Genomic DNA, 26,621 nt, shown 5'->3' with positions numbered 1-26,621 from the left:
CATAGTCTTATACATTCAATTATTATTTTTGCACGGATAACCATCTATTTTACTATTAAAAAATACACATCTAAATCAAATGCGCGTCCCATATCAGAACCCGTGCATCCATTTTTTTATATTAATTATACATTCAATTATTATTTTTTACGGGTACCTGATATTTTTCTATTAAAAAATATACATCTGAAACAAATTCGCGTCCTGTATCTAAATCCGTGCGTCAAAATATCTTTTATTAATTATACAATCAATTTTTTTTTACTAGTACTATTTTTGGTCGCCGAGTCTCTCCCGCAGTTATCGGAGCAACGAAAAGCCAAAAGAGTCAACACTCAGTGACAACTGAGCAACCAATACAAAATTCCTTATCCGCAAATCATCTCTAACCGAAATCGATTTCCCACTTTCTTCACTATATAAAAACGCGTAACTCAAAATCAAAACCCGTCGTTCGAAGCAAGCAGTCTCGGTGACGCCGGCGAATGAAAACTCAACCGCGTTACAAAGGAGAGTGAGCGAGTTACGGCGAACGAGTTCAAATGTTGACCGGCTTGGCTTAGCGCCGTAGCTGGTGAAGCTATTCACGGCTGTGTTCCTCTTCGCGCCGATGATGTGACAAACTCGAGAAGGTTCACCACTGTTATTATATTTATTTTTATATCCATAAATTTAGGAACCTCAATAATTCCAAATCAAGGAATGAAGAAAGATGTTGTATACGATCTCATGGAAAATTAGTAAATTTTTTCATCAAAATATTTGATTGCAGATATTAGGGCAAAATAATACCATAAGGCCTATGAGGCACGACGAACACCACACTGATACCGTGACAGCAATTATAATTTGAAAAAATGAATAAATTAAATTACTCAAAAGTATCCGGGTAAGTGTCGGTGTCTCTGGACATGGACACACCATTTTTAGAAGTGTCGGCGAAAGTTGATTTATGTAATCGACCCCACTCAGTGGGATAAGGCTCCGTTGTTGTTGTTTGTATTGGTAATGTTATGTACATGCATGTTTATTTACAGTAATGATTTAATTTACCATTTCAGATTTCTCTTTGCAGGTTTCAGCAAATCAAACTTAAAATTCTCACAAGGTCAGTAGTATACATGAATATGCTTCCCATATGAAGATTGTATCTCAAGGAGATATTTCTTTTTCTGAACCATTACAAGTTTCAACATCAAGTGGCTTTGCTTGGGCAAAAAGCCGAAAAGACAACACTTCAATTCGATCATGTTGTTTATCTTTTTTTAGTGGACAGAGTATCAATGCTTTAGATTCTTCTGCATTAAACTCAAGTCATTTGGATACCATAAATCAGGAAAATAAGGAGTTTTGTGGGAGAACCCCAACTCTAGAGGGCATCATGACCTAGTTGAAATTTCTTACTCTTCAAAGGAAAATCCACATAATAGGTTCAATCGGAAATACTTATTTGATGCTTCTGATGAGTACCACTTGCAAGAACGGTGGATGACTCAATAGTAAGTTGGCAAGAATTATCATCTGTAATTAAATACTCTTATTCCAATCACTAAATGCTTTATAAGTTCTCATATTTTTGTCTAGTCTAATCCTAATATACCTTATCAAAATCAATAATGTCACTTGTTATCTGTGCAGGGACATCAGACTGCAGGGACGCGAGTTTGAACCTGCGAGATTCCACTTATACACCTTTAAAAGGTGAAATTCCAGCATATGCTCAAGGGTATAGTGAAAAGAAAAATGTCAGTTATGTAATTTATGTGTGCTTGGGTTAACATTACTCTTTATTCATTACCATCCCAGCAGAGTTATCAGGATAATGAGAAAATGTTGAATTTTCAAGACCACTGCTGCCTCAAATGCACACGGTTGACGAGCTCTTAGAAAGTAATGAGCGTCACATCCAGTGAACTGTCCGAAGATCATGGTTTCGGAAAGACACATTCAACATTCAAAACAACAGGTGGTTAAACATTTGAGTAATGTTTCAAAGCTTTTGGTATTTTAGAAATCCAATACATATAGACATTTTCTTCCAAATATACCCCTAAATTAATTCTAACATAATTTGATATTTGCTAGATTAGTTATGACATGTTTATAGTATTTTTTAAAGCATGTAATGATTATAATAGGAGTATTTCAGTATTTATGCATATGAATTAAGTGATCCTTTAATTATGTGCAAATACCTTAAATACAAACACATTAAGTATATGGTTTCCAAAAATGGAACAATTGGTTTTAACTTTTATAAATTAACACCCTTTCAACTTCTATTCTTATAAAAACTTATTCATTTTGAGTGTATATTTAACAAATATCACAATTGGGTTCTATGGTGTAGTGGTTAGCACTCTGGACTTTGAATCCAACGACCTGGGTTCGACTCCCGGTAGGACCTGGATTCCAATCCCCTCTTATGCTTGAGTTTTGCTCGTACATTTGAGAATTTATGGAAGGGCTGCCTATTTTTTAGTTAAGCCAGGGAAAAATGTTGCGGTCACAACTCATAATGCAGTTGGAGAGACTAGTAATATGTACTGCGGTTGCAGAATGCAATTTAGAACCTTGATGATAAACGTTCTTAGTCTTAAAACTTTCTAATTAAGTAGATATAACCTTACACAAATGTGAATGATGCTGAGCATTCCATGTTTGTTTTGCAGATTAAGTGCTATATGAAGCAATTGTTATCTGCTGTTGAGTATTTTCACTTGCGGGGCGTGATGCACGGGGACATCAAAGGATCAAATCTTTTGGTGTATAATGAAGGAATGATGCCGGAACATCAAAGGTTGCAGATTTTGGTTTAGGGAAATTCATTAGATCTGAGATAAAAGAGCCCCTCGCTATTTGTGTTATCATCTTATGGTATCGTCCTCCGGTGCTTTCGCTTGGTTCAATGGATTTTGATCCGTCGTTGGATCATTGGAGTGTTGGCTGCATCTTAGCAGAGCTACTTCTTAGGAATCCTTTACTTCATGGGAAAATTTAGGTAGTAGCCTCTTCCAAGTTAATAGATTCCTATATTTTGATGCATGTCATTAGAAAATGGTAAACTTAATCAAATTACTTCGCTGATATAAAGCTTAAATTAACTTTGCTAATGTATAAAGGGAAAAAAATTATAACACCTCATCGTAGCAACTTAATTTGATATGCTGATTGTTGTGGCATGGATAATATGGGGAATATAATCAAACTGAAGAATGAGATACTTATTTACATCAGTGTTCAAATAGCAGATATGGAGACACTAGCGCTATAACTGAAATTTAACAAATCACACTATTGTTCTTCAATATTTAGTATGAAGTGTTGTTAAATAGAGGTAGCTATAACGTTATAGCATTGTAACCTAGTGAAATTTGAACAAATTGTCATTTTTTTCGCGATCTACAATTGATAATACTGATTTACATTGTGTTTTATAAAAGGAAGTGATTCGGTCTGAATATATATAGATGAATAAGGTTTTTTTAAATATATGCAGGTGAGACTATTACATAAAATTTTCAAGATTTGTGGCTCCCTACCTGATGGATAAAGAATGAATTTTCTAGTGCAACTTTGATTCGACCGCGACAACTATGTGATGGTTGCTTCCGAGGGTACTTTAAAGATTTGCATCCAACCAATGTACATTTGCTACAAACTCTTCTCTTCTTCATTGAACCTAACAAACGTGGAACTGCCACGTCTGTTCTCTCGTCAGAGGTAGGTTGCTCTGATTTTGGAATTTGTTGAGAATTCATATTATGTTGTTTATTCTGTTGTTGATTGGAAATACTAAAAAAATACTTATTTCTGGATAGAATATTAATATACGTATCATGAGTTTAGTTTTGATACACTATCGGTGTAAAAAGTCTTAAATTGTTAACAACAAAACACAATCAATAAATGTGTGATTTTAGAAGTAGTTATGATAAAAATCAAATATGTTTAATGATCTGCTGATTATGCTTGATTGACGGTTTAAAAAAACATTACACCGGCAGAATTTATGGATTAATTTTTTTATACAATATTGTTGATTTCCTTTGTCCATAATAAACCAGACAATCCACTTTGGTCATTTAATTTTAGGCGTATCCATAAACGTTAATCAATTCCTTTTTCTTATGTTAGGCCTAAATACAACCTTATGACTACTCATCATTAGAATATGTTGAAGAACTGTTCTAGTGTTTTGATGATATTACCTTACCACTTTCAGTGTTTCAAAACAAAACCTTGTGCATGTGACCCATCAAGCTTGCTGAAGTACTTGCCTCTTTAAGTACTCGTCTTTGGATTACATCTTTTTTCTATAGTTAGTTATCTTGAAATTAGTGTTACTAGATAGCCATGGCAGAATTCTGTGGCAGATTTTTTGACAACCGGTCACCATAGGTAATTTGTGAAGAGATAATGCCATAGGCTGCAATGGCGTGTTTATACAGTGGATTTTTGGCCTTCCTCCATTAGTCATTGACAACACTGGTAGAAATATGTCCTTTAATGTTGTAGTTAACAATCATTCAGCTTCTATTCTTATAATCACTCATTAACAACACTGGTTGAAATATGTCTTTGTACAGCAGATTTTTCTGCCTAGTCTTGAAATAATTAAAAAAAGTAGAAACATATTCTTAGTCTTTAAAAATAACATCCATTCAACTTCTATTCTTATAAAATATTTATTCATTTTGAGTGTTTATAATTGACAATTATCACAATTGGGTTCTATGGTGTAGTGGTTAGCACTCTGGACTTTGAATCCAGCGACCTGGGTTCGACTCCCGGTAGGACCTGTTTTTAATGTCCTTAAGTTCTTTTTCACTTCGGAAAAATTAAAATTGTCTTCTAGTCCTCGACGACAGGCGCCTCAAAGTGATTGTCACCATGTGGTATCGAAATAGAGGTTTTGCTTGGTTTGACAGATTATGATTCGTCGGCGGATCTTTACAGTGTTGGCTGCATCCTTGCAGAACTAGTTGTTAAGAATCCTATACTTCAAGGGAAATGTGAGGTTGAAGCCTCTTCAAAGTTAATGGATTCCTATATCATGATGCATATTAGTTTGGTTTGTGTTGTTTACATCTCATTAGGAAATCAAGTTATTTGGTCTGAATATTGCTTATTAGATGAATCAATTGGAAATTACAATTTCTAGACTATATTTGAATTTGTTGTTTTGAAACACTTTTTAAAACCAAAGAACACCTTCAGTCATTGACATCACTGGTTTAAATATATCTTTTTAGTGTTCCAATATCACTAGCATTGCTTAGTCTATTATTTTATTCGACAAGCAAATTTTGTTCAATACAAGTTCAACCATGCAATATATGAGTACTTGGGTTGACATAAGTATTTATTTGTTACAATCTATGCAGAGTTATCAGGATCAAAGAGAAAATGTTGAATTTTCAGGACTCCCTACTATCTGCAATACACACGGTTGACGAGCTATTAGAAAGGAATGAGTGTCTCATCCGGCGAACCGTTTTGAGATCATGGTTTCTGAAGGTACTCTCCATTTCAAAACTATGGTTGGTTAAACATTTTACTTATGTTTCAAGACTTTTTAATAACCATTTGACCTTTCACTCCAAATTTTCCCTAAATATAATTAATATAATTTGAGTTTTGATAAATTATTCATAAGTGTTTCTAGAGCATATAATGATTATAATAGGAGTATTTCAGTAATTATACAAATCAATTAAGCAACCCCTTAATTATGTGCAAATACCTTAAACAACTACTGAAGTTTTGAAATAGAGGAGGAATTATATTACAAGCATATCAAGTGCATGGTTTCCTTGAAAATAAACAATTGGTTTTGTTTTTTCGAAATCTTGGTATCCGGCCTTGCGACCGACTAATCCAAGGGGGACCAATCCCACCGTCCACTTGCGGGGCCGTTTAAAGCTAGAGCAAAATTCTGTATGGACTGACCCAACACATGAATTGTTTTATCTCATGTTTTCTGCTTATACTTGAAATCATATTTTTAGTTTATATTAAGTAATACTCATTTAACTTCTACTCTTATAAACAGTTTATTACTTTTTTTTCTTCTGTTTTTATTTAACTAAACAACAAATGGGTTCTATGGTGTAGTGGTTAGCACTCTGGACTTTGAATCCAGCGACCTGGGTTCGACTCCCGGTAGGACCTATTTTTAGTTAGGAGATGCAATCGAGACGAATTCATGATGTTCGTTGGATGTGCATTAAACTCTTGTTATTTTCTCCTTTTTTTAAAAGAGAGCCAACATAATTGGAATGTCTTTAATAAGTTCTTTTCATTTCGATAAAAATTAAAATTATCTTTTAGTCCTCCGCAGCGAGTAATAACTGTTTTTGTATTTTAGTGAAGCTTCAAGGATGGATTACATCTAGTTCGCCATGTACCTTATACCACGTGTGTGTTTGAGTACATGCAGCATTGTAGAGTTCTTGGCAGTCCAGATATCAAGTTCACTCAACCGCAGATACTAATAATAAGGTTAAATCTTTGTGTTATAGGCTATGAAGGAACTGGTGAGGTTTTAAGTGAGCCTAAGGTTAAATCTTTGTGTTATAGGCTATGAAGGAACTGGTGAGGTTTTAAGTGAGCCGCATCTATTGCTCGTTGAAAGCTATTTCCATATACTTAAGTCTGCTAAGACCTTTGAGAATTTCTGGAAGAGCTCATTTTTTTGAGTAAAGCCTTACAATTTTTTAATTTTAAAAATAACAATATATGCTTTAAATTATGGTTGTGATTGTCGTTGTCGGTATAGTGCAATTTCTTATATTACGAGAAAAATGTTGCAATCACGAACTCATTATGCGGTTGGAGAGACTGCTAATATGTATTGTGGTTGCAAAATTCAGTTTAGAAACTTGACGATAAATGTTCTTAGTTTTATAATTTTCTAATTAAGTAGTTATACTCTTACACAAATGGAAATAATGTTGATTGAGCATTGCATGTTTGTTTTGCAGATTAAGTGCTATATGAAGCAATTGTTATTTGGTGTTGAGTATGTTCACCCGAGGGACGTGATGTACTGGGACATCAGAGGATCAAATCTTTTGGTGAATAATGAGGAATATTGAAGGGTTGCGGTTTTGGGTTAGCAAACTTCGTTATATCTGGAAAAAAAATACCCCCTCACTAGTTGGGTTATCACCTTATTATTGTATCTTCCACCAAAGCTTTTGCTTAGTTCAACGGATAATGATTCTTCGGTGGATCTTTGGAGTGTTGGCTGCATCTTTGCAAAGCTACTTGTTAGGGATCCTATACTTCATGGGAAAACTAAGGTATTAGCCTCTTCAAAGTTAATGTTCCCATATCATGATGGATATTAGTTCGGTTTGTTTTATATAAGTTCCAATATCATTAGCATTGCTTAGTCTATTGTTTTATGGACAACAAACAAAATTTGTTTCATCCAGGTTCCAAATTCCAATATCATAACCATGTCCATTACTTTAGTCTATTGTTAGTACATATATAGTCTTGATGAAGTAATTCACATTTAACTCATAGCTATAATACATTATTTATATTGTTCAGAACACAAATGGGTTCTATGGTGTAGTGGTTAGCACTCTGGACTTTGAATCCAGCGACCTGGGTTCGACTCCCGGTAGGACCTTTTCTGTTTTTTCATTTTGAATAAGATTGAACTGTTTGTGTTCGGAGTTTGAAATCGGGGTCTTTACTAGAGGTTTTTCTTTAAATTTGTGGGGGTTTTTAACCTCCGAAAATCATGTTTTCCTAAATATTCAAGTTCCAAATTGTTTTAAAACCTGCTGTGTGATATGGACTTGAAAACAACCATAATTTCACGTATAGCTCTACACAAATTATGTTAATAATAGTATGCAGAGCAGGTGGCCTTCTAGTTACACTTGCATGAAACTCAGGAGTAATTGAGTAAACAAGTATTAACAGCTAAATCATTTTGAGGAGGTTGAAAACTCCACAATTTAGAAACAACCTCCGCTAAAATCATCAAGTAAAGAATAATAGAAAATAACTTGAAATAAGTTATTGCAAATGTGACGGTGCTACATTATCAAGTGAACTTTCATGTTACTAAAATTTAATATTAACTTAAAAAAAAAGACTAACATCTTAAAAAGTAATGAAAATAGAGGGATCAATAAAGCCATTAAATTTTTGACAATTTCTATTACACTAATATAAGTAAATTATTAACAAAACGAAACCAAATCTATTAGCAAATAATAAGATAAATTAATAAAAGAAATAAAAAATTAAACGGAAAACTCTTACCTTCACTTAGCTTTAGAAGAAAAAAAAAGAGAAGAATGAGACACATATAACTTAGTGTTGCTTCGTGAGAGAGAATATAAATATATTGATTTAGTTATTATATTTAAGGCATAATTAGTTACGAAGAATTACAGAAGTCACATGGAAATAATTGTAATTTTTTAAAGTGGTCAGGTTATAAAATTGTTGATGAAGAGGATTTGAAAATTGACAGAGAGAAGAAGAAAAATTTAAAATTGAAGGAAGAGGTTGTTTATACAAGAGGATGGTTGAAAATGTAACTGGTTGTTGGGATTTTGAGTTTAGGGTTGAATCTTGTGATTTTAATATGATGATTTTTGGACATTTGATCAGAATTTCATTAAACAAGAAATGCATATAATAATTGTGGTATTAAACCAAGATTCTTACACCAAAATAAACATACACTTCAAAATAAGGCGTCTAACTCAAAGAGATTCTTACACCAAACAGAAACATAAGGTGTCATTAACATACACTACAAAAAATAGAAACGACATTACATAAGAAGTCATTACTACAATCTCTACTTCAAACATAAATGATTAATATAATTATGGTTGGCTTTATAAACTATCTTGTTTAAACCAACATTCCACTTTGGTTGAGTCTTCTCTATTATATCTGTCAACTTCAGACTTAAATTTTCTCTTACATTAGTTTGTATCTTCTTTCCTAACAATTTGGAAGTAAGGAACTTAACCTTATAATTTCTATTACATGCAGTGGCGGAGCCAGGAAAAAAGAAAAGGGATGACCGCTAATGTAAAATAAAAATTATAAATAAAAATGTAAATCATATTTCATAGAAAGCATTTAAGTTGAAATAAATATAAAGTTGATCATCAAAAAATTAAATAACATGACTTGAAAATACCTTATAATAAAGTTTTACGTGTTCCAAGTGACTTGAAATCTTCAATAATAGACTCAGAACTAATATTTGCACTAATCTCCCTTTCAATAAAAATTGTTATGTGTAATACGGTGAACTGACTTTATCGAAATATTGCGGATAGCAAGAGTCGCCACCAACTTTTATTTTATCCAAATATCAGAAAGGCTAAAAGAACAGGAAAAACCTTTTAAATAAAAAACTGAGTTCGGGGGGTAATTTATGCAAAGGGAAGGTGTAAGACACCCTTTGCATCCATGGTTTTCCATGGGCTCTTAATTGCTTTGCTCTTTTGAAAGAAAAGTAGAAGAAGAAGAAAACAAGGACTTTAGCTTGTAAATGAGCGTAGCCTTGAGAATGTTTAGAAAATGGAGTAGAAAAAGATTTTTAGAGCAAGACAATTAGGAGCAATTACCTGGTTAGATGAAAAATGTTCTTTTTAGCCTTTCAGGGCTATCCCTGCCATAGGAGGGCAAGGAAGTCCTTTGATTTGGAGGTTGAAGGGTCGTCGAATTATCGTTCGCCATAAGACTGTCCCTAGCCATAAAGAAGGCAAGTAGTCTAAGGGAAAGATCAGAATAGCCTTTTTCGTTTAGGCAACCAGAGGACACCTCAGCATTTCGTAGGCAACTTCGAGGGACGAGGTCATATTTGGCGAATCGAAGGCAGCATCATTAGGGACTTATGACCTTAAGAATGAACTGAGGGCAACATTGCTGAGGTATCCTCGTATTCGAGGGACAAGGCTATTCTGCAAAAAAAACACAAGGCAACAGACAACGGGCAACAAGAAGGGTACCATAAAAGGTGCGTGGGTGCAACAATCACGTGATCATATTCAAAATAATTTATCTTGTAATTAAGTGATTCTAATTCAATTCAGGGTTACCACTCCCTAAATTACTAACCACACAATAATATGAACAATATTAAGTGCCTTCAAGGCCAAACAATACAGCCTCGAAGCAGTTACAAAAAATACTATGGGGAATGGGAAAAAGAAACCAGCGGACCAACAGTGCAAGAGGTCTGAAATAAATAATAATCAAAACAAAAAATAAATGAGGTTAGATTTTAGGGTTACCGACTATTGAGCTTTGACGGTTGGCAAACCCTGAAAATTGGAAAAGGGAGAAATAAACAGAAAGTAGTGATTGTATGGCTAATTCAATGACAATTAAGGCTAACCCTAATTTGATGAAAGAAACAAAATAAAATAGAATGAATATTTAAAATAAATATGAAATAGGACTTAGCTTTTGATTTGATCTGATATGGTTCGTAGTCGGGAGTAGCCTCGGGGTTAACCTTCGTAATAGGCAAGGCGCATAGTCGGAGGAAACCCTGTTGTTAACCCTGAAAAATGCACAAAGAAATATTTTTTCAGTGTAGGGAGTGTTCTTCGTAAACCCTTATTAGGATACGAATTAAATAAAAATTAAAAGAATAAATGATCGATTTAATTAATTATTGGTTTTTCAACCTAATTAATTAAATCGATGGCAAAAATAAATTCGATTAAATGTATGACATTCTCATAATATTTTATAAAAAAAACAATTATTTATGATTTTATGAAATTATGTGAATTAAAGAAACCAAAAAAAAACATAATTGAATAAACAAAATAAAAGTTTTAAAATAAAACAAGTTTATTAAGAAAAAATTATAGAGAAAAAAAAGGAAAAAAAACAATGAAAATATATATATATATATATATATATATATATATATATATATATATATATATATATATATATATATATATATATATATACTGAAGGATAGAAAAACACTTAGAAAGGGGGGGGGGGGGGTTTGAATAAGTGTAGTCTTAAAAACTTGAACGGTAAAAACAAATTGCACAGTTATTTTTATCCTGGTTCGTTGTTAACTAAACTACTCCAGTCCACCCCCACGGAGTGATTTACCTCACCTGAGGATTTAATCCACTAATCGCAACAGATTACAATGGTTTTCCACTTAGCCCACGACTAAGTCTTCTAGAGTATCCTGATCACAACCTGATCACTCCAGGAACAAATGCTTAGACACAAGCTAAGACTTTCTTAGAGTATCCTGACCACCACGTGATCACTCTAATTACAACTACTTAGACACAAGCTAAGACTTCCTAGAGTATCCTGATCAACACTTGATCACTCTAGTTACTTACAAATTAATGTAATCAAATAAGAGTTTTACAATGCTTCTGAAAAGCTATAATCACAACAGTGATATTTCTCTTAACGTTTAAGCTTAATCTCACTAATATATTACAACAGCAATGTAGTGAGCTTTGATGAAGATGAAGTTTCTGAGCTTTGATTTGAACAGCGTTTCAGCAAGTTAATATTCACAGAAATCGTCAAGAAAAATTGGTAACCTTGCTTCTCATCAGAACTTCATATTTATAGGCACTTTGAGAAGATGACCGTTGGGAGCATTTAATGCTTTGCGTATTCCGTATAGCATTGCATTTAATGTTTCACGCTTTTGTCAACTACCTCGAGCCTTGTTCACGCTATGTCTACTGACGTTGCCTTTAATAGCTTCCAACGTTCCTTTTGTCAGTCAGCGTAGCCTGCCACCTGTACTTTCTTCTGATCTGATGTTTGTGTATACAACGTTTGAATATCATCAGAGTCAAACAGCTTGGTGCATAGCATCTTCTTGTCTTCTGACCTTGAAGTGCTTCTGAGCGTGATACCATGAGAACTTCAGTGCTTCTGCTTCTGATCTCAAGTTCTTCTGATGCTTCCATAGACCCATGTTCTGATTCTGCCTGCTGAACCTTCTGAGACAAAGCTTCTGAGTGCTGATTTGTGCATACTCTTTATATATTTCCTGAAAGGGAAATTGCAATGTATTAGAGTACCACATTATCTCACACAAAATTCATATCCTTGTTATCATCAAAACTAAGAATATTGATCAGAACAAATCTTGTTCTAACATATACAAATAAGAAAACCGGTTTGTGTAATAATAAATAAAAAAGTTTAAAAAAACCTTAACTTTTAATCCTGTGTGGTAAGATCTGTAGCGAGCATGATGCACTTGTGTCTTCACGCGCGTTAGATTGAAAGAGAAAGGGATTGGAAGGCTGGATTGAGGCAGGCGTATTGTACACGTGTGAGCAAGCACGCACCAGATCCCTTTTTGTTTTAAAATTCAGCGCGCGCATGCCAACCAATAGGGAGGGAACACGTACTCATCCTCTTCCTCCCTCCGTCGTTTTAAGTCTGCAACAAGCTTTTAGCGACGGACACCTCCATAGCTAGAACCTGTGTTTTACGAATACAAGCAAACAATACCAAAATTTTTTCGCGAGGCTACTGTTACGTTCGTCTAACCTTCACGAAGACAACCATAGCCTCAATTGGACCTACCTTTACCTGTACAAGAAAACCCTAATCGAAACTTTCTAAACCTAACAATGGTGGAACATTCATAACAACATAGAAACGCAATTAAAGCTATAGAAACGATCAATATATCATGACAAACACATATATGCAATTGGATTTTAATATGGATGCATGAACAAACGTAATCGATTCAGTTTAGATTTAGACAAACCGTGGCTTATAGGGGCTTATTCGTGTTGATTCAGGACCTTGCAAAGATTGGTACACCTTCAAGGATGTCCAGGGAACGTGTCTAAATGATCAAAATTCCTTGAATTGGCCTGTAACTGTGAAATCGATTTTGGAAAACTCTTGACTTTTACAAGCTCGGTTAGGGTTCTAATCTCCAGCCAAAATCCTCTCCAAGGGTTTGGTTGTGTTGTGTTTATATAATAGAGTGAATTAGGGTTGTTATTCTGACTTGAATCTTCAAGAATCTCTAATTGGCAATCTCAAAAATATGATTCATGGAAGTTTCTATATTAGGTCCAATTTCAATCTTTTTTTATCAATACCACATTGCACGAATTTGGCTATAATATATGGTGTTTATTTGATGGAATTTGATTGAAAATTAAATCCAAATTAAATCTCTTCCATATTTCTTTGAATATTTGATTTAGATTACTTTTTAAATGAATAAAAAATAATATAAAAATCAAATAAAATTTACAAATTCGTGGCATTTGGATTAGAAACTCTTGGATATTTGGGAAACAAGTTTGGACCATAAAAAGTTGGGCCTCTTTGTGAAAATATTCACTTTGAATCCTTTTTTCTTCACATTTATCCCTCCAAGGTGGTCCAACTTTGACAAGGCCTATCTCCCTCAATTTTTGAGGTATGGAGGAGTTCTAGGACTTTCTAGAAACCTTAAAGAGTCCTCTAACCAGTTTTTTTGGTCTCATGTCAAAATGATTTTCCATTCTCCTTGTGTGTTCTTTTGAAAAAAATGACTTCTGGTTGACTTTTGAAAAGGACCTATAATGTTTTGGTCCATATCTCTCAAATGAAGCATTTTTAGACTTGGCTTTTGAGAGACAAAATTTTAGAGAATCAAATTTCCTTTAAAATGAGCTTTAGATGGAAAATTTCTGATGTTCCATGTGGGAGTTATGGCTGGTCAAAGTTCAGTTGACTTTCTCCTATAAAAACCCTAATTTAGAAACTTTTGGATTTGTTGATTTCTGATCTTTCCTTGATGAACCATGATCATTTCTTGATCAAATGGTGAATGATACTTTTAATATGAGGATGTTGACAAAAAATCAGGAGTTTTGACTGTACTTTGACCACAGTTGACTTTTAGGTCAACCCAGTCGACTGTTGACTTTTTGAGCAATTGAGTGATCAATCTTTTGAATTGGGACCTGAAATTTGTCATGGAGGTAGTGTGAGGCATCATAGACCATATGGGATGCCTTGGAGCCTTTGGTTCATTGACTTTTCCTCAGAACAGCAAAACCCTAATTCTTTGAGCCTTGTTTAGGAGAGGGCGTCTTTGAGCTTTGTACCTTGATTTGAATTTGAACAAGAGAAATAGTATGGGCAAATTTTGGGGTATGACAGCTGCCCCTGTTTAATCTTCTTAAACCTGAGGATGTAGATTGGCTTGTGTGCCTGTCGGAATCTGAAGGTAGAAGAGGATTGAACACTAGAATACCCAGGAATTTGCCCTAGCTGATGATGAAGGGACTTTTGTCGAAGATGGGCTTGAAGATGCCATCCAGGTGTTTGGGAAAGATGTATGATGGGGATGGGCTTTAAAGATGCCATCCTGATGAGCATGCATTAGACTATGTCTGAAGTGTTTGAGAAGTAGTTGTTTGTATGTTGATCGTGTCATTACTGTTCGTAGTAGATGAACTAGATCTTTGAGGGTCGATCGTGTCAGCACCGTTCGTAATACCTGAATCAGATCTTGGAAAGATAATTTATCGTGTCCACATCGTTCGTGATGCTGGAATCAGATTTCTTAAGGGTTGATCGTGTCAGTACCGTTCGTAGCACTTGAATTAGATCTTGGGAAGATGATCGTGTCTACACCGTTCGTGATGATAGAATTAGATTTCTTAAAGATTGATCGTGTCAGTACCGTTTGTAGCACTTGAATTAGATCTTGGGAAGATGATCGTGTCTACACCGTTCGTGATGATAGAATTAGATCTCTTGTCGTGTCAGCACCATTCGTAGTAACTGAATTAGACTTTAGGAGATAATTGGTCGTGTCCATACCGTTCGTGATGATGGACTTAGATCTCTGCGAGTTGATCGTGTCAGTACCGTTCGTAATACCTGAATAAGATCTTTGAGAATGATCGTGTCATCACCGTTTGTGGTAAATGAATTAGATCTTCGAGCGTTGACCGTGTCAGTACCGTTCGTAGTAGCTGAATTAGATCTTGGAAAGTTGGAGATTTCGTTCATGTACCTGTTTTCTGCAATAGGTATAGCAATTTTATGCAATGTCATGATGCATGTATTACGTAATGAGTCCCTCAAAATAAATGAGAAACTTTGTATGTCATGCATGAGTTTATCATGAGATACTATGTGCAAATGTATGTATGTGATGTATGATCTTGATTTATATCTTGTGAAGTATCTTGATCGGGACCCTGATGTCTTTTTCTGGTCTGAAAGATATTCAGCTGGGGATTTATGATTTCTGCTTGGGGATGACCATTTGAATGACTGATCTTGATGTAATCTGACTGGGGATGAGAGATATTGATAAACCATGTTGGAGGAGAGCCACATGTCAGAGAACCGACAGTGTTGAAGATGTAAACTCTGTTGGGGAGCTATGTCTTTTGTTGAGTATTTGAAGATAGCTTCTTAATGATTACTTTGTGGGGATTCCTCCATATTATTGACTTTGAGGGAGGACTTCTGGATTACTTCGGACATTGTCTGTTTGCCTTTCCTATTTTGCAAAAGACAAGATAAATGATAATCATGTTCATATGCATATGTTCATTCAAAATTATCATTGGACGTTTGCGTATTCGAGGAAGAGTGTCATACCCTAATTTTGACCACCCCTGAGATGTCATACTTTCAGGCTTTTCATCAGAATCAAAACAGATACTCAGAACATTCACTTATTCATCTGGTGCTTAATCGAGGGTGTTCAGAAACAAAAGAGCTCAGGCAAAGGATCAATCAATGAAAGAGATGGTCTCCAACACAAACATAGGACTCAAAAACTTCATTCTATTCACCTATGATTGATTAGACACCCATCACCTGGACCCAAATTTTGCTTACTTCACCAGTCTAGGGTTTTGAGCCCCATCAAGGACTAAAATCAGGGATCACATTTGGGAAACCCTAGAAAGCTCCAGGGCATCACTCAAAGGGATCAATCATCTTCAAATAGCTCATGTGACAATATCCATAAGGCATTACACTTCAATTCAAGATCTACAGCCATCAATTTCATCTGGTCGACAATTAGGGTTTTTGACCTAATTCACCAAGATAGTTGACTTTTAATCAGGACATGGTACCACAACTCAAAGCATAGCTCAATATCCTACAACAACTAAATATGATCCATTCATATCATTCATTTGATGAGGATAGCTTAATTCATTTGAAATCTCCCGAAACGCGATTCACCTGAAAAAGTCAACTGTACAAGATCACCTTGGACCTTTTGGAAATTTTGGTCAACCATGACTTTTGAAGTTTTAAATCATCAATATATGATATTTAAAGTCATTTGATCAAGAAAAATCAAGAAAATCAATCAAGAATAAAAAAGTCAAAGTTTGACTTTTCATACTTAGAAAATTTTCTAAGTGTTTTCAAGTGGTTTTTACCAAACTTTGGAAGGGAATATCTCAAAATTTCACCTACAAACTGAAAAATACTTCCAACATGAAAGTTGTAGATTTTGATCCAATGAAAAACTTTGTCACATATAATTTTTTGGCTAAAAATCAACCATTGAAGAGATATGGAGCTTCAAAGTGACTGCCTTCACAAAACTTGCAAGAAAACCCTAGTTTTTCTTCAAACTTTATGGGACTTTTTCACTAATTTCCCTAAGGATTTTGGGCAAACACCAAACTAATGAATTGAAGTACATATCAAGGGCTTTTCAAATTGTATTCAACCATCTTCAAATTCATTATGAGCTAAGAGATATGGTTGATCAAAGTTAGGGCATTTGAAGTGAAATTATGGGTCATGACCAAATTTGAACTTTGCAAACTTTGTACCAATGCCTATACCAATTGATGCATTCTTGTACATGATATATCAGAAGGTATTTAGAGGAATGAAATACATTATTGCATCATTTTTGGCCAAGTTGCAAGAATTCAATGCCATGTGATTAAGTAATCATTACAAAATGGAATATTGGTGAATCATCAAGGAATCTTCTCCTAAGCTAATTGGAGGCTTCTCTGCATCAGAAATAGTCCCTAAAGATCAGATTAAATCGAGGGCTAGGGCTTGGGATCAAGAGGAATCAAATTGTCATCATTGCATTTTGGATATTTTTTTGAATTCCTTCATAGCCAAGAAACCAAATCAACCTCACTAAGCAAGCTCACTCTCTGCAAACATACTAGACTCTTTGCCTATAAATAAGAGAGCATACCTCAGTAATTAAACACACCAAAGCAACAAAATTCTTGCTTTCTCTCTTCTTTCTTCATACTTAAGTTTTTCAAAGGTTCTTTGGCAAGAAGACTCGGATTCTTCAAACCAAAGCTCTTCCTTTGGAATTAAGTATTCAAACACATTAGGGGAGGTATTTAGAGGTGATCCAAACCTCTGAAACACTTCTGTACGTGGAGAATCATTATCTTCACCTCTCATTTGGAGCTGTTGCAGTTGGGGTCGAGCAAGAGGTTCTGGGCACTTTCAATCCAAGTTAAGCATCTCAACACCTTCCAGGAGGATCACTGAAGCTATCTGGATCGTTGCAACAACTCTGTAACACACTTTGATCAGAGCCAGATCTCCATTTTTAAGGTAAGTTCCAAAAGCTTCAAACTCTATAATTTACGCATGATAAATCTAAAATGAAGTTACCAGTTGGTTTCTGCACCTTCATAGATCATTAACCCTCAATCAATTGCATCAAATCATGCATATAGAGTATTTCATGTTTAATTTCAGTTTTAGGGTTCTTAGTGTTCATGCTTGCGAATTTTAAGTTACACTCAGAATAAATAAAATTAAAGGATACCATCATGATCCTCGTCCAAAAACGAGCAAAATCCATCTTTACATCTTTGGATTTGGTTGAGAATTGAGAGAGATACGATTTCCAGAAATTCAAAAGCTTGAGGTTGAAGATGAAGATGGTGGCGCCATTTTTCAAATTTCCTAGGTTTTAGTTTATTATATTTTGAATGGTTTGTGTTTAACCTACGAATTCATCGTAGTGTCCCAATGGTTACAGCGCGCGTCCAAACTCTTGCCATGCCTTAGGTCTGGGGTTCGAGCCCCCCTCAGACCTTTTGTCCATTTTATTTTTTTTCAAATCATTTTTATGCTTTGCTTTCACATATAATCACATGGGCACCTCTGATAATCAGTCCATGCGCGTGGCTCAGTTGGTAATTGTTTTGTTGGATAACCAAGAGGGCGTGAGTTCAACCCTTGGTGAGACCAAACCATATTTTTTACTACTATTTTTCTTCTATTTTATTTACAACTTCACATAATTATTTCACCTATCAAATTAAATTATTTTTTCTTCATTTTTAATACACTTATCATTTAATATGTCTATTTTATGAATAATCAAAAAAATCACAAAAATATTATTTATTTCATATATTTTTATTAGGTTTAAAATGGTATATTTTTAAGTATTTCTAAATACTTTTAAATAAACATTTTCATTTGATTTTAAACCTAATCAATTTTGTGAATAATTTTATGATAAAACCCTAATCATTTAGGTCTTAATTAGGTATGGATTTTGTCTTTACCTTAATTAGGTTGACTTTTGTCAATTTCCAAAACTGTTTTTTTTTTCAAATCTCCGATTAAACAGACGATCAAGGTTTTCAGACAACAAAACCCTGTATCATTTCATTTTCAATTTTTTTTTTATAAATAGTAAATCATTTTCAATGGGCCTCTAATAGAGTGTAAGTCCCAGCCCCTTTTTCTTTTCTTAGTTTGTTTTCAAAAATTGTATCTATAAAATCTTCTTTCTGTTTTCAAAAACATTCTTCTGGTATTTGAAGGGCATTATTCCCGGTGAAACTCTTCAGATACCTATGTGACCTTTGTCCATCTTCACTTCTTCTGTTTTCAAAAACCTTTAACTGTTTATCATAAATATTCAACTGTTATCAATAAAATTGCTGGTGAGGCTTTGTACATACATCTTCAAAGGCCTCCACTCCATCCAGGTTAGGCTTTATAGATTCAATTTACAGTCTTTATTTAAAATTACTGTCAAATATAGAACTGTTTATATATTAAAACTACGTCTGAGTGTAAACCCTAAGACAATTAAACTATATATATATTATAGGACTATGGCCTAGGATTGAGAATGTCTTCCCGGTGAAGGCTCTTTCCTAATTAGAGATCTTTTAGTTCAAACCCTCAAGATGAATTATTCCCGGTGAAACATCTTGAAAAAGCCTTAGAACCCAAACTAGGATACATCCACCCAAGAGGAATTATTCCCGGTGAAACCTCTTACCCATTTGCTTAAAGCCAAAATAAGTTCAAAACCACATAGCTTTCTCTTGTGCTATAACAAGGACCCTCGATGACCCTCGATTAGCCTCCTCTTGGGCTTTGTACAAGGACCCACAGGCTTCTTAAAAGCATTTCCAGCTTCCTCTTGAGCTTGTATACAAGGACCCATCAGGTTTCTTATAAACATAGGAATAGGTCTTTAGTTACCTTTTAGCCTATCCTGGTGAGTTTCTTCCACTTTAAACCAGACTTTAAACAAGCCAAGTTTGTCTCAATCTCATATTGAGTACACCTTTTGGAATGAGAGACATGGACAGTCTCTGTCACCCTTATCTTCATTAATTTCCTTAGCAGAGTCTAGGATCCATATTTGCTTATCCTCAGCAAGTGTCAGCCTTAATCTTGGGCTTTAAACAAGAAGTCTCCATTAGACAATCTTTCTGCTATAATTCAAAAAATCCCTGGAAAGGGTTAGCCTCCAAAATCACTCCTTTAAATCCAAAACCCCTGGAAAGGGTTAGCCTCCACACATTCCTTCATTTTAACAAAACCCCTGGAAAGGGTCAGCCTCCAAAAATTCATTCTTTCAAAAGATAATTTCCCCAGCTAAGCCAAAAATCCCTGGAAAGGGTTAGCTTCCAAAAATTCAATCTTTTAATATATAAATCCTCCAGCATAATAAAACTCCCTCAGTGAGTCCTTCACCATCAAGTAGCCACAACCTTGGGCTTTGTACAAGGCAGATAAACCACATTTCCTGTGTCAAAGATTCCTAATCTCAAGGATCTTTTCCCCATGGAGTCCTCCATACTCAGTTTCTTTAAGAGTCCGCCACAACCTTGGGCTTTGTACAAGGCAGAAAATAATGTTTTCCCTAGCCAGAGTAGCCACAACCTTTGGCTTCATACAAGGCACAAATTAATGATTTCCTCAGTTAAGAGTCAGCCACAACCTTGGGCTTTATACAAGGCACAAAATAGAGTCATCCATAGTCTTCAAAAATTCAGTTTCCTCAGCAGTTAGCCAGAACCTTGGGCTTCATACAAGGCACAAAATAGAGTCTCCCTAAGTAGAGTCAGCCACAATTCTGGGCTTTGTACAGAACACCAAATAGAATCCATCAAATAAACACTCTCCAACTAGAGTCAGCCTCAATTCTGGGCTTTGTACAGAACACAAATTCCCTGTAGTTAATCCCCAATAAATTTATCTCCCAGAGTCAATAAAAACAATAAAAAAGCCTTAAGCTTGGGCCTCATACAAGCCAGCTAAAAAATAAAATCTTTCAAACAATAGATAGACATAGCTTATCTCTATAAAGAGATTTTTCTCCTATCTCACCACATTCAAACAAACATTTCAATTTCAACTTCAATTTCAAACATTCTCCCATTTAGGACTCTGAAAGGCATGCTCTGAGGAAAACAAACCCAGACTTGTACACTTTCCTTAATTTGGATGAGAATCCTTCTTTCATTTAAGAGAACGCGACTGGCATACTTGCAAACATACAAGTAAGGTCCATATCTTAATGAAATGAATTCAGCTTTTCTGTCACTTTAAAATGTTTGTGGTGGAATAGTAGAAATACCTCTCTATAAAGATGACTTCATGTCTCTTTAATGTAAACAGAGATTTAATTCAAGCTTCAACCTTGAGCTTCAAGCAAGGCACCCAAAAAATATTAATTTCCCTAATTAGTTCCCCGAACTACATTAAGCTCTGACTTCCATTAGGGATATGTAGGCATGAGGTTCACAAGGAATCTCAGCGAGCTAATAAAATACCAAAAATAGTCAGTCTGTCTGTCTTTCTTAATCAATTTAATTCCTTCTCCTAACACAAAGGAGAAACTTTCCCAATCATTAGCAGTAAACACAATCACAATGACACAGAGAAGGTTCCCGTAGAGTACTACGGATATGTAGGGTGCTTAAACTCTTTCCTATGTATAACCGACCCCCCGAACTCCAGAATTTCTAGTCTAGGTGAATCCCCACACTTAGAAAACTCCTAGGGTTAATTTGAGATCCTTTTCCCCTCTCCTACTCGTTAGGATAATTAAAAAGTTCGTGTGATATCGTAGGAAGAACTGAAACAAAATTCATCCCACCACGGGTGCTTCCTCCTTCAAAATTTCGCGTGAAGGGTCTAGCATGCCGTCCTCCCAAGTGAAACGGGGAGGTAAAGAAAACGACACCACAAAGAGAAAAACTCAAAAACATAGAAAGAAGGATAACTTGTATTAAAAAAGTCGTGAATAGGCAAAGTAACAAGAGAACATTTGTGTGTTTTTAGAAAGGTACAGAAGTAAAAGAAACATAGCTATGTGGAAACAATCCTATTGATTTTCAATTCTGCTATTGCTAATATGTCTTCGAGCGTCTCATCCCTTGCTTGTTGGAGAAAGATGATTGAACTGGTCCGTGCCTTTTGAACTCGATATTGTTGATGGTATTGAATGATGGATGATCTGAACGAGACATAGTCGTACGCTTTAATCCTTAACTTTTGCCTAGGCCGCCCTTTCAGGTTTTCAGCCTACCAGGATACCCTTTTTTGCCCAAGTCGCCCTTTCGGGTTTTCAACTTGCCGGGTGTACATTTTTATATATATATATCCCTAACTTTTACCCGAACCCTTTTGGTTCACCGGGATGCCCTTACTTTTGCCTAGGTACGTCGACCTAGCGGGTCATATTTATGCATAGTATTTTTTGACTATGTCTGCGTTCACAGGATGCGGAAAGTCTTCGCCATCCATAGTAGTGAGTATCATTGCTCCTCCAGAGAATATTTTCTTGATCACGAATGGTCCTTCATATGTGGGCGTCCACTTTCCCCTAGGATCACCTTGCGGTAGAATAATTCTCTTTATGACCAAGTCACCAGTGTGGTATGCTTGTTGTTTGACTCTCTTGTTAAATGCCCTGATCATACGCTTCTGATACAGTTGTCCATGACAAACAGCCGCGAGCCTCTTCTCGTCAATCAGGTTTATCTGGTCCAGCCGAGTCTGAATCCATTCATCTTCATCTAACTCTGCATCTTTTATGATCCTCAAAGAAGGAATCTGAACTTCTATTGGTAACACAGCCTCCATACCATAGACTAGTGAGAACGGGGTTGCCCCAGTTGAGGTACGTGCAGAAGTGCTGTAACCATGAAGAGCAAATGGTAACATTTCATGCCAATCCTTATAGGTCACAGTCATTTTCTGTACAATCTTCTTTATATTCTTGTTGGCGGCCTCCAAGCGCCATTCATCTTTGGTCTATACGGAGAAGAATTGTGGTGCTTGATATTGAACTGTGCGCAGAGCTCAGTAATCATCTTGTTGTTCAAATTGGTACCATTGTCTGTGATAATCCTTTCGGGGATGCCATACCGATAAATAAGATTGTGCTTAATGAATCGAGCCACCACATTCTTAGTAACGGAGGCGAATGAAGCAGCTTCTACCCATTTGGTGAAGTAATCAATGGCCACAAGGATGAAGCGGTGTCCATTGGAAGCAGTAGGTTTTATTTCCCCGATCATATCAATGCCCCACATTGCAAAAGGCCAAGGAGCAGTCAGAACATTCAGTGGAACTGGCGGTACGTGTACTTTGTCAGCATAGATCTGGCACTTGTGACAAGTTCTGGAATGCTGATGGCAGTCAGTTTCCATAGTGGACCAGTAGTAACCCGCTCTCAGAATCTTTTTAGCCATAGTATGTCCACTAGAGTGAGTTCCAAAGGTACCGTCATGCATGTCTTCCATAATCTCTTCTGCTTCCTTCTTGTTCACACAGCGAAGCAAAGTTGAATCATGATTGCGCTTGTATAGGGTACCATTGCTTAGGAAGAACTTGGAAGCAAACCTCCTTAAGAACTTCTTATCATTGATAGATGCCCCTTCAGGGTATTCCTGAGCTTCGAGATATCTTTTTACTTCATGAAACCATGGTTTTTCTTCGACCTCGTCAGTAACTATCTCGTAGCAGTACACCGGTTCATCATGTCTTTCAATAATAACTATATGAGCCTCATTGTGCCATCTGACCTTGAACATAGATGACATATTAGCTAGGGCGTCTGCCAGCTGATTCTCTTCTCGGGGAATGTGTTCAAACGTAATCTTTTCGAAGTGTGGAATCAAAGATAACACTAAATCTTTGTAAGGTATGAGGTTAGGATGCTTCGTGTCCCATTCTTCTTTGATCTGACTAATTACTAGGGCTGAATCCCCATATACTTCCAAGAACTTGATTCTTAAGTCAATAGCAGCTCTGAGACCCAAAATACATGCTTCATACTCAGCCATATTGTTGGTGCAGTCGAAACATAGTCTTGCTATGAACGGGGTGTGTCCACCTGCAGGAGAGATAATCACAGCGCCAATGCCATTACCAAGTGCGTTCGAGGCTCCGTCAAAAACCATAGTCCATCGGGATCCTGGTTCAGGTCCTTCATCCGGACCAGGTTGTTCACAATCAGTTACAAGCATCACATCTTCATCTGGAAATTCAAAACTCATTGACTGATAATCGTCTACAGCTTGCTGAGCCAAATGATCTGCTAACACACTTCCTTTGATGGCCTTCTGTGTTGTATACTGGATGTCGTACTCTGTTAGTATCATCTGCCATCTTGCTATTTGTCCTGAGAAAGCGGGTTTCTTGAACACGTACTTGATAGGGTCCATTCTAGAAATCAATAAAGTGGTATGGTTCAACATATACTGTCTCAATCGGAGAGCAGCCCATGCCAAAGCACAACAAGTTTTCTCGAGCAGTGAGTATCTTGTTTCACAGTCGGTAAACTTTTTGCTAAGGTAGTATATTGCATGCTCTTTTCGACCAGACTCGTCATGTTGCCCCAGTACACACCCTATTGAGTTCTCCAATACTGTTAAGTACATAATTAGAGGTCTTCCTTCAACAGGTGGTATCATAATCGGAGGTTCTTGAAGATATTTTTTGATTTTTTCAAAGGCTTCTTGACATTGGTCATTCCATTTCACTGCTTGATCTTTCCTCAGTAGTTTGAAGATTGGCTCACAAGTAGCGGTCAGATGGGAAATAAACCTGGCAATGTAGTTCAGACGTCCCAAGAATCCTCTAACTTCTTTCTCATTCCGTGGAACCGGCATTTCTTGTATGGCTTTTACCTTCGCAGGATCGACTTCAATACCTTTGCTGCTAACAACGAAACCTAGTAGCTTACCAGACCTCACACCAAAAGTACACTTATTTGGATTCAGTCTCAACTTGTATTTCTTCAACCTATCAAACAACTTCTGCAGGTGGACCAGATGTTCCTCTTCGTTGTTGGATTTTGCAATCATATCATCAACATAGACCTCTATCTCTTTATGAATCATATCATGGAACAGAGCCACCATCGCACACTGACTTTGTAACAGAATGTGCCCCAAGGAGTAGTGAAGGTCGTCTTTTCCATGTCTTCAGGTGCCATCTTAATCTGATTGTAACCTGAGAACCCATCAATGAATGAAAACACTTTGCATTGTGCAATGCTATCAACTAGAATGTCAATATGCGGTAGGGGAAAATCATCTTTAGGACTTGCTCGATTCAAATCACATTCTGACTTTTCCGTCTTTCTTAGGTACCAGTACTATGTTGGCGATCCATGGTGGATAACTCACAACTTTCAGGAAACCGACATTGAACTGTTTCTCCACTTCTTCTTTGATCTTCTGAGCCATGTCAGGTCTGCTTCATCGTAACTTTTGTTTAACCGGGGGACTGTTTTCTTTGATAGGTAGACGATGAACCACAATATCAGTATCAAGCCCAGGCATATCTTCGTAAGACCAAGCAAAGATCTCAACATTGTCTCGTAACATCTAAATTAACCTCTGTTTGACAACGTCCTCTAATTCGGCCCCTATCTTAATTTCTTTCTTTTCTTCGTCAGTACCTATATTTACAACCTCAATTGGCTCTTCGTGCGGCTATATAGTCTTTTCTTCTTGCTCTAGCAATCTGGCAAGTTCTCTAGGCACTTCATAATCTTCCTCACCTTCATCATCCTCAGCTTGGTAGATCGGATTTTCAAAATCATATTTAGCAATAGCAGAGTCGTTATCAATAGGATCCAGGGTGGATATGGATCTGCAGTGCATTATGTGGGTGTGTGTAAGAACACATAGCTATAGAAAAGTAAAGAAGAAAAATAAAATGCGAACACACAATTTTAAATACGAAACGTCCAATGTTTTATTGAATGAAAATATGCTTATGAAATGACAAGCCCTAACAATGGACCATTGTGCCTCGGGCAAGACACACGGTTTTAAAGTTTATTGTTTATTGAAGTTCATAAATTAAAATTGAAAGAAAACAAAACTAGAAACGGCAATTACTCCTGACTATAGGAGATATAGACAATGTCTTCGGTCTTCCAGTTGTCCAGCCCTTCGTCAGGTGTAGGAAAGATCCACTTGTCTAGGTTGTAATTATCTCCATCTTCTCCAATGGCATTGACTCCTTTGCTGATGAAATGATGCTTCAAACCTTCTGGACGAGGATGTTGTTCTCCCTTCTGATCCTTAGCAGTGCATCCTAAACCCCATTTATTGGACTTGTACGGAATGTCAGGTAATTGCCCCCAGATAGTGCAGCCACCTTCTTCTACCACAGCCCTAACATCTTTCAGGGAAGCCATTGTAGGATGAATTCTGGTAACTTTAGGAATAGTCTTGATGGGTTTAGTCTCAGGAACCACTTGAGGGACTAATTCATACGCTTGACGGGGAGATTCAAAAGCTTCTCCAGTGAACTCAACATACTTGGTCTCATCTATGAAGCTCACCACATACTCTTCTTCACCATACACAGTGACAATCTTGCCTTTTGCTGGATATTTCAGTTTCTGATGGAGAGATGAAGTCACAGCATTTGCCCCATGTATCCAAGGACGTCCAAGTAGACAGGAATAGGCGGGACGAATATCCATCACATAGAACACAATATTGAAAGTTTGGGAACCTACTCTGATCGGGAGCTCAACTTCGCCATACACAGTACTCATTGTACCCTCGAAAGCTTTTACTATCACATCACTGGATTTCAGCTCAATTCCGTCAACATTGAGTTTGTCCAGCACCAACTTGGGTAGCACATTCAAAGACGAGCCATTGTCAACCAGTACATGAGCCAGAGTGGTGACCCCACATTCAATGGAGATATGCAGTGCCTTGTTATGATTCTTTCCACTAGGACTCAGATCAGCATCAGAAAACCCAAGGTAGTTATCTGTCGTCAGGTTTGCAATACAATTCTCGAGTTGAGTGACAGAAATCTCTTGT

General features: G+C 36.2%; 1 long non-coding RNA gene and 4 other non-coding genes across 9 annotated transcripts; all 5 read left to right on the top strand.

Annotated features, from left to right (window-relative positions):
* The first annotated feature begins 289 nt into the window (after window positions 1–289).
* LOC131662598 (uncharacterized) lies at window positions 290–7,706 on the top strand. 5 transcript variants are annotated; one of them, XR_009301727.1, is made up of 6 exons: window positions 290–632; window positions 1,076–1,499; window positions 1,639–1,966; window positions 2,673–3,001; window positions 3,500–5,520; window positions 6,371–7,706. It is a non-coding gene; the product is annotated as an uncharacterized LOC131662598 (long non-coding RNA). The 5 variants fall into 5 exon arrangements; XR_009301730.1 differs by having other exon boundaries at window positions 290–1,108; window positions 1,337–1,499; XR_009301729.1 differs by having other exon boundaries at window positions 290–1,499; window positions 3,500–3,723; window positions 5,388–5,520.
* On the top strand, window positions 2,336–2,407 carry TRNAQ-UUG (transfer RNA glutamine (anticodon UUG)). Its single transcript has one exon. It is a non-coding gene; the product is annotated as a tRNA-Gln (tRNA).
* TRNAQ-UUG (transfer RNA glutamine (anticodon UUG)) lies at window positions 4,731–4,802 on the top strand. The gene has a single exon. It is a non-coding gene; the product is annotated as a tRNA-Gln (tRNA).
* Window positions 6,103–6,174, top strand: TRNAQ-UUG (transfer RNA glutamine (anticodon UUG)). Its single transcript has one exon. It is a non-coding gene; the product is annotated as a tRNA-Gln (tRNA).
* On the top strand, window positions 7,574–7,645 carry TRNAQ-UUG (transfer RNA glutamine (anticodon UUG)). The gene has a single exon. It is a non-coding gene; the product is annotated as a tRNA-Gln (tRNA).
* Window positions 7,707–26,621: the final 18,915 nt, after the last annotated feature.

This window comes from Vicia villosa, linkage group LG3 (genome assembly GCF_029867415.1).
Source record: "Vicia villosa cultivar HV-30 ecotype Madison, WI linkage group LG3, Vvil1.0, whole genome shotgun sequence".
Lineage (NCBI taxonomy): Eukaryota > Viridiplantae > Streptophyta > Magnoliopsida > Fabales > Fabaceae > Vicia > Vicia villosa.
The sequence above is the reverse complement of the archived record's forward strand: the minus strand, read 5'-3'. Positions and strand labels throughout refer to the sequence as shown.